This window comes from Sprattus sprattus (assembly GCF_963457725.1).
Source record: "Sprattus sprattus genome assembly, chromosome: 21".
Classification (NCBI taxonomy): Eukaryota; Metazoa; Chordata; class Actinopteri; order Clupeiformes; family Clupeidae; genus Sprattus; species Sprattus sprattus.
The window spans coordinates 3,635,116-3,646,392 of NC_137919.1; positions in this window are offsets into that span (position 1 = coordinate 3,635,116).

Below are 11,277 nucleotides of genomic sequence, written 5' to 3' on the forward strand. Positions count from 1 at the left end.
GGGAGAGAAGGAAGAAATGAACAGAGAGGAAGAGAAAGAGGAGAACTAAGCTGACATATTCATACTGCGAGTCATATCACGCTTGACTGCTGCCTTCTTGGAATCTTCTGACTTCTCCTTTGCCACGGAACAATGGACAACATTTCTCTCCCCGCTAGCCGGAAAAGGAAGAGACAGACAGCAGAGGTCGTAATCCCTGGCCATAAAACTACTTCTGACACAGGCAGGCAGTCAGTCGTCAGCCCGCACCCCCTCGCTGCGCCTCCTCCTCCTCCTCCTCCTCCTTCTCCTTCTTGCTACTCGCCTCCTCATCCCTCGCTCTGTCTTTCTGTCTCTCGCTCCGTCTACTTCACCTTTCCCTCTCCCTCGCTAACACGCTAATGTGTAAGGGAGCCGGGAGCAAGTGTTGATATCCTCAGACGGGCAGGGCACTGTCTCAGGGAGATGTGGGGGCAATGTCAACATCGCAGACGAACTAGATTTGAGTACAACTCAGCAGACACACTCACACACACACACACACACACACAGACAGACTCACACACACACACACATACACACACACACACACACACACACACACACAGACACGCACGCACGCACGCACGCACACACACACACACACACACACACACACACACTCACACACACTTCTTACACACACTGCAACAAGTATACATACACATAGATGCACATACACTTGGAAAAGAGAAACACCCTCAGTGTACTACCATCCAAGTCTCCTATCTTCACACATCACAATACATACTGTAGGTATAGTTGGTCCCCTATCTTTACATATCACAATACATACTGTAGGTATAGTTGGTCCCCTATCTTCACACATCACAATACATACTGTAGGTATAGTTGGTCCCCTATCTTTACACATCACAACACATACTGTAGGTATAGTTGGTCCCCTATCTTTACACATCACAATACATACCGTAGGTATAGTTGTGTATAAAATGGACAAGATATGAATTGATTTATTTAGAAAAGGACCAGGTTTTAGAAAATGGGTGTGGTGCGGGTAACACGTTCTGGGTCAGATAGTGGGGTTAAATCTAATTGGCTGTAGGGGTCAACCAAACAAAAGATAGATGAGGAGTCTTAGGTCACTTTTAAAAAGGCGAGTGCGCTTATATCAAGATCAGATATACAGTATCTTGGATTAATTTTCTCATTGTGTCTTAAATACTGCAATAAAATCGCGTCTAAGTTTCGAACTTCTGATTGACACAGTTGTAAGGGAATCTACAACGAAAATGACAATACACAATCGGTACGTCTACATACGTGCAACTACACAACTACAAATGTCATACAACTACAACTATACACCAATGCATTAATCGTGGTTTTATGTACACATCCATCAGACTGCTCACACAAGCACATATCCAGTTAGACACAAGGCCTGAGTTTTAATAGTTTACATTTATTGTAATTCTGCAGACAAGGTTGAATTTGGGATGAGGCCTACAACTAATATATTTTCTTCTGAAGGGTGAAAAAAATTAAATAAACAAACAGTTGGGTTCCAAACATATGAGTAGAAGGGTTAAAACAGGAAACTAAATTATAAATAAATAAGCAAATGCCTTCAGGGTGCTGTCATGTTTGACAACGGTGGGTCTAACACACCTTGAATGGAGGGGTTTAATTTGTAAAAATGTGGTGTGCTGACGGCAGAATATGACAAATGATTGCGATTTGTTATGCGGAGCTTTGCCGTGATAAACGCGGCTTTATTAAGCAAGCTCATTTTCGTCGTCTTACCGCGAGCAGAGAGGGAGTCATCCTCCCCGTTGAGAAGATTGTCTTTTCACGACGGGGGGTCGTCTCTCCCCGCAAACTCCCGAAATTGATACCATTACACCTCAATTGTGTTATTCATGTTTGTTAATGGGCGAGCAAGAGAGGCCATTTCCATGCCGCGTGTCATCTTCTCTTGCCTCTGATGGCATTGATGGCTTTCGTCATTTTTATTTTTTTTATTTGCTTTAACATCCGGCAGATAATGTAATGGATTCTTACGTGTCGTCCCACTGGAGCAAATGAGCTGCCATCGTGAGGTGCTCCGGGAAAAGAGCCGGAACTCTAGGTTTAAGTCACCCCTCAACTTGTACACACATACCTGTAAAGGGTCACTTGATTTCCATTTCCTAAAGGAAATACTACAGTGCTTGCAGAGCAACAAAGAAAATAGATGGAAATGAACATTTTAAATAAATATTATAAGTAAAACATGTCTGTCTGTTTGCTGCATTTTTCAGGGAAAACCAGCCATCTACTGAGTAGGTAAACAGCATGCGTGATTTGGTGAATGATGATTGCACTGAATATGAAATATGAACTAAATTCATATTATTATGGATTTAGTTTGTTTTTGCATAGAACAGGATACTACTGAAAGACATGTCAGTGAAGAAAGGTTCACATGTTCTCCTTTTTCTTCCGGAATGAACCAGAGGGGATGAACACTTGCCCTGGTTCACCAGTAGATGGGTTCAAAAGCTGCAGGGACACATCAGGGGATGGATGAGGAGGGAAAGGAGAGTGTGTGTGTGTGTGTGTGTGTGTGTGTGTGTATAGCTTTAGGGAGGACAGCATTGCTTCACACGCGGCGCATGTTCTGGGCCAATTTCACGTGGACGACACTAAACCTCAGGACACACACACACACACACACACACACACACACACACACACACACACACACACACACACACACACACACACACTTCCAACAATCACTGTGCCCAGTGGTAAAACTTCATGGAGAAGAGGCTGGGCATCCTGAACCCACTGAATGACATCTCTAATGTACTGCACCTGCAATGGCTGCCTTTTTCTGTTACCTCTCAGACAGGGCACAGAAGAAAAGAAAAGTGATTAGTAAATTATCGATCGATAATCGAGTGATAGCCACAGTTATTACCATAAAGTCTGTGCAATAACGATGTGTTTCTTCTGTTTGTTGCGACAATGACAAAGCAGTTTCCCCTCTGCAACTTGTAAAATATACTGTCACCAATTATTAACCAGAAGAAGTGAAAAAAATTGAAATAAGTAATGATAGTAATAATAATAATAATTCAGGTTGAAACACTTTAGGCATATGTGTTACTGTAACTGAGATTTCCCATCTTATCTGTTTGACAATGATGTTAGATATTTGATACGTCGATATTGACCGTTACGAAACTGCAAAGTTAATGACTTGCATTAGATGCCTTAGTGCTCATTAGTATCCATAGAGATTAAGTGTCATCCAGGTCCCAAGTTAAGTAGGAAGTTCTTTACTCGGAGAACACCTCTTAAGGTCATGCTGCTCTGTCTCATTCAAGGGGCAGGAATTCTAACTTTCAATTAAACATAAAAAGAGGTCTTTTCTGTTTTTTGTCGATAACATTCGAAACGTACTACTGCATCGCACTTGTAGTCAAAGCTTGCCTCGACAGGCACAAACTGACACACACAGGTACAGGCTTTCTCTCAAACTCACACACTTACACACACACACACACACACACACACACACACACACACACACACACACATAAACACAATGAAACACAAATCAAGAGGTGCAATGCCTTAGGGCCAGATTTCATAAGTCCTCTTTGTCTGTGTTGTGTTTGGGTATGTTGCTCGCACACACACACACACACACACACACACACTCGCCAGGTCTTTATGGGGGAGTCTGGCTGCCCCTCCCTGCTGTCTCCTGTGAAGAATTCATCTTGGCCGATGCAGGGAAAAGAGACAACTATGGGAACGTTTATCTGGTTGTTATTAAGTCATAAAAAGCTGTCTCTGACATTTGTCTGACTCCTGGATCTCAATTATTCTTTGTTGTTTTTAGAGAACGCTCACAGCAATGCAATCAAAGCACAATTGGTGACAGAAGCTCAAATGTCTCAGCCAAGTCAATAAATCAATGAAGTCAAATCTTAAATTGCTATGAAAGGTCAGCAAATCCAATCTAGCGCTACTATGTTAATGAGCGACTGATCCTCTGAGACAAATCACTGAATGCATTCCGAGCATTGAGTTACATTCAGACTGCTCTTGCAAAATGGCACATTAGGAAAACATCCTTGTTTGTTTTAATTCCTTACTTTTGCTGAAAATGTAACTTATAAAGTTACAGGGCATACTTTCATGTGACTGCCACTCACGCGACAAGACGTATCACCAAAGTCAATGTCCGTGGCCGCGGTTGATGACAAAAGCTTGACAGCTGCAATTAACGTGTTCACAAATTAGACAATTATCTCCTGTGTGTGGTAATTAACATGGCCAGATTGCAGTGATGGCGGTACGTAATTACCGCCTGAACCTCTCTCAGCCTTGCCTCTTAATGAGCTCCGCAGGGCGGGTCGCTTTTTACCATACACCACATGACCCCCCCCCCCACACACACACACACACACCAAACCTCCGGCAATGAGTCATTGCCATCAACCAGCTCTCCCCCCAAACACACACACACACTCAGACACTAATCACCACCACCCCCCCTGACACACACAGTTCCAGTTCCAGACACATACACAGTCACACACCTCCTCCCCCTTGATAATTCCACTGCCTGGAACCACCAGATCCCATAGTGGTTGGTCGTCATGTCTCAGTCTCTCCGGCGTGTTCTCATTGGGCTTCGAAGTTTGGAGAAGTGTGGTGTGGTGTGGTGTGGTGTGGTGTGGGTGTGGGTGTGGGTGTGGGTGTGTGTGTGTGTGTGTGGTGTGGTGTGGGTGTGAGTGTGTGTGGTGTGTGGGCTTCGAAGTTTGGAGAAGTGTGGTGTGGTGTGGTGTGGTGTGTGTGTGGGTGTGAGTGTGTGTGTGTGTGTGTATGTGTGTGTGTGTGTGTGTGTGTGTGTCACAGTCTCCAAGCAACAAGAGGGCAACGGGAAGAGTGATGATGCAAGTTTAATGATATTTTTTTTCCCCTCCTCTCTTTCTTTCCTTCTCTCTGTCTTTTCTGCCCCGTAACCATGTCTGAAAGAGTCATTTGGGTTGTGTCACGGGCACCAGAGGAAAGAGGAGGTGCTGATGGTGTCACTGGCACCATAGGAAAGAGGAGGTGCTGCTGGTGTCACAAGAGTAAAGAGGAGGTGCTGCTGGTGTCACCGGCACAAGAGGAAGGAGGAGGTGCTGATGGTGTCACTGGCACCATAGGAAAGAGGAGGTGCTGCTGGTGTCACAAGAGGAAAGAGGAGGTGCTGCTGGTGTCACCGGCACAAGAGGAAGGAGGAGGTGCTACTGGTGTCACCGGCACAAGAGGAAGGAGGAGCTGCTGGTGTCACCGGCACAAGAGGACAGAGGAGGTGCTGCTGGTGTCACAGGAGGAAAGAGGAGGTGCTGGTGTCACTGGCACAAGAGGAGGTGCTGATGGTGTCACTGGCACCATAGGAAAGAGGAGGTGCTGCTGGTGTCACAAGAGGAAAGAGGAGGTGCTGCTGGTGTCACCGGCACAAGAGGAAGGAGGAGCTGCTGGTGTCACCGGCACAAGAGGACAGAGGAGGTGCTGCTGGTGTCACAGGAGGAAAGAGGAGGTGCTGGTGTCACCGGCACAAGAGGACAGAGGAGGTGCTGCTGGTGTCACAGGCACCATAGGAAAGAGGAGGTGCTGATGGTGTCACAGGCACCAGAGGAAGGAGGTGCTGATTGATTGCACAGGCACAAGAGTAAGGAGGTGCTGATTGATTGCACAGGCAGGCTCCCTCCACGTGACCCGTCCCCTTCTGCCTACCCATACAAAGACATCCATTAAGGATATTTTCAAGTTACACAAAGACATACATGTAGGATATCATCAAGTTACACAAAGACATACATGAAGGATATTATGAGACATACATCTATGATTATTTAAGCAATATAGCACGAGTTGGAGTGGGGTAGGTAAGGGATAATCCCACGGGTGGTGTTCGGCCGTAGCCACCGAGCTCCTTACTGCAGAAACAACAAATGTTATTGGTTACCAAAGTAGGGAAATGATGTAGCAGTCGTGGCTTTCACTTGTTCAGTATCTGTGCTGTGTAGTTGTGTCCTTCACAGAAGTTTGGCCAAACTTTCTCAACAGCTTATTTCAATAGCAGTCTACTTAACCTTTTTATTACTCTCTTTTCAATAACCAGAGGCTCCAGAATCAATTTAGCCTTTTATTTATATTATATTTAAACATGGCAATAAAACACAATATTATGATGCTAGATGAAGACCTCATCTTGGTGCATGTAAGCTAACATAATGCTATCAACGGTATTACTTGCAATCAGCTGCAGTGCCCTGGTGATCCATCTTCTCAATGGACGGCGCGTAACCGTGGCGACTTGCTCCCAGTGGTGTTGGCTCTCTTATGAGAAAAAGAAAAACAACCGGCGGATTGCCGCAGCGTTTTCATTACGCTTGCTTTATCGGCTGGCTGCTCTCCCTCGCCGTACACGGCTAACTGTCCGGCTGATTTGCTACACTCAACGTTTTATTAAAAATGAATGAGCAGGCAAAACGCTGAATGCATAAATGCCCAGGAGAACAGGCCAAGGCTGCCATCTTGTCACTCTGGAAACAATTGTAAACATGCCCTGTAGCATCGACTCTCACAGAATGCCTTTTCAGAGGGATTTCAGGGATTTGTTTTTCATTCATAGTTCGTGTAAATGTTCTAATTTTGATTCATGATTTTGTCATGTTTTGTTAATGTCTGTACTGGCCTATTTTCATAATTCATATTTTAATGATACGTTTCGTAAGCTCAAATCTTGGTGCAATCCACACCAAAAAAAAAAAACGATTAAATCTGCAATCTCATCATAATCTCGACCATCTGATATGCACACATATATAACACTGTGGAGTTCACCAAGCAGGAACTGTCTGTCGGGGTTTTGGAAGTGTTCTTGATTTGTGACAGCCCTCAGCGGCTTGGCAGTGATTTCATGCTAGCCCTGACCTTCAGAGACCGGGGAGGCCAGTGAAGCCCATGCTCACACCAAAGAGGTTATTTCTCCCCGACAATCAATTTATGTTTATCGTTGCGCATCAACATGCACTTTCGCCCCCCAAATTAATGGAATACCGCGTGCACCCTTGACATAATTCACACGCTATCAGGGAGATCGTGGTTGAAGTGTGTCATAAATGTGCATCGCTAGAGAGTGGTTGGGGATATTATGGGCTGGCCCCAGTCTCTGGGATACCATGTGGGTTTTTCCCCAGAGCGTGTCTGCGCACACGTACGTGTGTGTGTTTGCGGACCTTTTAGTGGTCAGCCCACTCCCATACATTGGCCTTGCACATGAAATCACTCGGCCCTCAATGAAGGCCTGTCTGCCATAAATACTCTTCAGATTTGGCGTGCCAGCCATGCATATGATCCAACCTCCAGTCACTTGAATGCAGGATATGTTGTCGAGACCACTGGAATATATTCAACAGCCTTGGTGGCTGGTTCCCTCCACTTCGGGCCCGGTTAATTTATGGCTACCTAATCATAATATTTATGCCAGTAATGTAATTTAGGCCTATGCTTTATGGTCTGTCATGACTCTTGCAATCGCCGATGATGGGGCAGCCGTAGAGCAAGCCCTGCGTCTCAATGCAACACTGTCAAGCCAATACAGGTCAATAGAGTTTGTCTCATAATAATAACAGTTCAGAATATTTTGAAATCTTTTTTCCGTATACTTTCTATCTCAAGCATTTTCTTTACTTCTTTTTTACATTTTAGATATGAAAGAAGGTCTTTCTAGTATATATAATTTAGTTAGAAATACGAGGTTACCATGTAAGGTTAATGTGTTAGCCTTCAGGCTCGTCAGGGAGGCAGTGTAAGGTGTTTGCCTCATGAACCGAGAGAGCTTTTTAAGCCTGAGAAACACTTCCACAGTAAAGAGACATCTTTTTGGAAAGGAAACGAACTGTGTCAAATGAAATTGAGAAATGAGCTGCCATTAAGGTTGGAAATGACATAATTCCTGCAGAATTATTTCACAGTTTCCCCTTCTGGTGGAAGCTTATGGCTGTGTGAGAATTCTTGTCTGTGTGAGTGTGTGTGTGTGGGTTTGTGTGTGTGAGTGTGTGTGTGTGTGTGTGTGTGTGTGTGTGTGTGTGTGTGTGTGTGTGTGTACTGTATGTGTGACTATGTGTCATTCAGAGGAGCCACGGCGGTTTCCCTGGCATTTCTGTCTGGGCTTTAAGCGCTATTCCAGGGTGCAGCACTAGGTGAGGTTGGAACAGTTTTTCCGTGGTGACCATGGTGACCAACGAATGAAAAAAAAAAAATTGTCAAAATCCCCATGTGACTGTAAGATATGACGCTTACTTTGAAGTCGGAGGTCTTCCTCCATGTCAACCCAAGTTTTTTTTTCGTTTTTTATGTGTTATGCTTTTATTGTCATCATATGTTCCTTCAGTAACGACCCCATCCAAAACTGTGTGATCAGATTACAATGTATTTTTTCTCTCTCCTCTCTTTCCTTCCAATGATGGCCAAAGCAGAGCTGGGAGAAGCGTTGCTCAGAATCACAGTCACTCACACTTACGCTCCCAAAGAGAAGAGAGTTCGGCACATTTTCACCCCTAAAATGCTCTTGTCGAGTCTTAGCTTTGCTTTCCTCTCCCCATTAATCATCAGGAAGAGAGGAAGGTTGAGTAAGAATTCTTAATGAAAAACTGCACATTGATTTTAGATAATTTATGAACAAGTCTGTTTCTAGTTAATCTTATGACCTATTCCATATTTCACCGTTACCAAGGTAGATATATTTTTAATATCTACAGTATTCTACTTCTCTGTTCTAGTAAATTGTATAAACGATTGAGTATTCTATATTTGTAAGCGTTACCAAGGTAGATACTGTATATTTGTAATATCTATAGAATCTCAGGAAAAGAAAGTCCACATATAAATTGTGTAGAATCATGATCTTGGACTTGTATGTCTGACCATGAAATGGCGGAACCAAGCAGCAGAACTTTTCCCATTAGTCCAGACCAGAGCCTGTCACACGATGCCAAATATCCCCAGATCTTAGCCGTCACACGATGCCAAATGTCCCCAGATCTTAGCCGCAAACGACTTGGGCAGCTGCTGCTGAAGCCTGCTGCTCCTGACAGGCGTATAAACTTTACGCGGCTGAACTTTCTGCACTACGTGACCCACAAAGTAAATCACCATTTGACTGGCGCTGATATCCGACCTCTCTGATCAAGCATGACGCCAGGCTGTTTTTTTTTTTTTCTCTCTTTCTTTTTCTCTCTTTAAGAGGGAAAGCTGGGAGTCAAGCCCCTCTGAATATGACAGCTCGTATAGCAACTGGAGTCTGGACCTGATACGGCACGGGTAAGGCCCAGATTGGGGGCGCCGGTCCTGAGGATCGGGGCCAGGTGCGGGCAGGTCTCACTGGCAGCGCCAGCCCCGGTTTGTGGCGATGAAGAGGAAAGCAGATGCAGGGGTGCAGCTGAGACCCTGTCAGACCTAATCATGGGTTTCTGGCGGCCCCATCACCACGACGATACTCCGTCATCTGGCACATGCATGAGGAGAAAACACGGCATGCCATTAACTCTGCCGCCTCAGAAAAAAAAGACGAAAAACCCTGCTGACCCAGACGGAGCACGTGAAGGAGAGAGAGAGAGAGAGAGAGAGATGGAGAGAGAGAGAGAGAGATAGAGATAGAGAGAGATGGAGAAGAAGAGAGAGAGAGAGAGATAGAGAGAGAGATAGAGAAGGAGAGAGAGAGAGAGAGATAGAGATAGAGAGAGATGGAGAAGAAGAGAGAGAGAGGGAAAGAGTTTGTGAGAGAGGAGGAGAGAGGGAGTGAGAGATAGAGAGAGAGAGAGATGGAGAAGAAGAGAGAGAGAGAGGGAAAGAGTGTGTGAGAGGGGAGGAGAGAGGGAGTGAGAGGAAGAGTGAGAGAGAGCATTTAAAGTACTCCCACATGTTCAGGTCACATCGTTGCTGTTGATAAATCAACATGTGTGTCACATTCACTTGCTGGGCCTGCATGATATCTAACATACATGCTGTAGAGAGTGATGTAGAATGACCCTTGAACTCACCACTCGTTTGCAAACAAGGAGCAGCGTTGTTTCAGGGAGTCAAAAGGACTGAATGGTGATGGCGGGTTTTACAGAGCAGGGGGAAAAAAAATCAAAATCCAAAAATAAAAGGAAATGTGTGTGTGTGTGTGTGTGTGTGTGTGTGTGTGTGTGTGTGTGTGTGTGTGTGTGTGTGTGTGTGTGTGTGTAGGGGGCGGGGGTAATAATGCTCGCATCTACGGCTCCAGTCATTTAAATAAGGCGTAGCCAAAGGGCAGGGTGCTTTTGTTGGTCTTGGCTTAGCTTCACACGGTACCGAACCCAGGTGAGAGAGAGAGCGAGAGGAAGAAAGAAATAGATCTGCAGAATGGAACACAATTTTTTTCGACCGCAGTCATGGGAGAATACCCTTAGCTTCCATAACTCCCCAGCTCGGGGAATGCAGGGACGACTCCAAACGCCATAATGTCTCCCCTGTTTGCATTGGCCTCAGAGAGCCCACAGAATGTGCACACACACACATATACACACACACACACACACACACACACACACACACACACACACACACACACACACACACACACACACACAGTATTATACTATAGAAGGCCACCCAGGCGTCTTCAACATGGCCTTCCGTCCGCCCCGGCCCCCTACCAACCCCATTTATTTGAGGGGTCACTGCCACGTTGTGAAAAGCTACACCCTCCCAGTCACGGGTGATAAAAATACAATAATTACCATGTTACGATTTAATTTTTTTTGCGGTGCACAAAAAAAGGATGTTCCATCAATCTATCGGACTATCAATCTACCTATCATCACCCTCGGAACATTATTGAATGTGCTGTGTAATTGTCCGTAATTAAGAGGAAGAGTAAGTACTGTAATTAATGTCACTTTTCGAAACACTAAAAGCCTTGGCAAAAGATAATGGTTCCCCGTGGTTTGGCGACGCAGACCTTTTGAATGTCGAAGATGTTCCGTTGCAATTACATTCTTCAGTGTGAACTCGGACACTAAATGATTGAGTCTTCTTTTTGGTCCTGTCGTGAAAAGTTTTCTCAGCGGGGTCTCATCGGGAGCAAAATGAGAAAATGGATCTTAACTCATGAATGAACACAGACGAGTTTCCTCCTGACTGCACAGAGTGTGTGGGTGTGTGTGTGTGTGTGTGTGTGTGTGTGTGTGTGTGTGTGTGTGTGTGTGTGTGTCT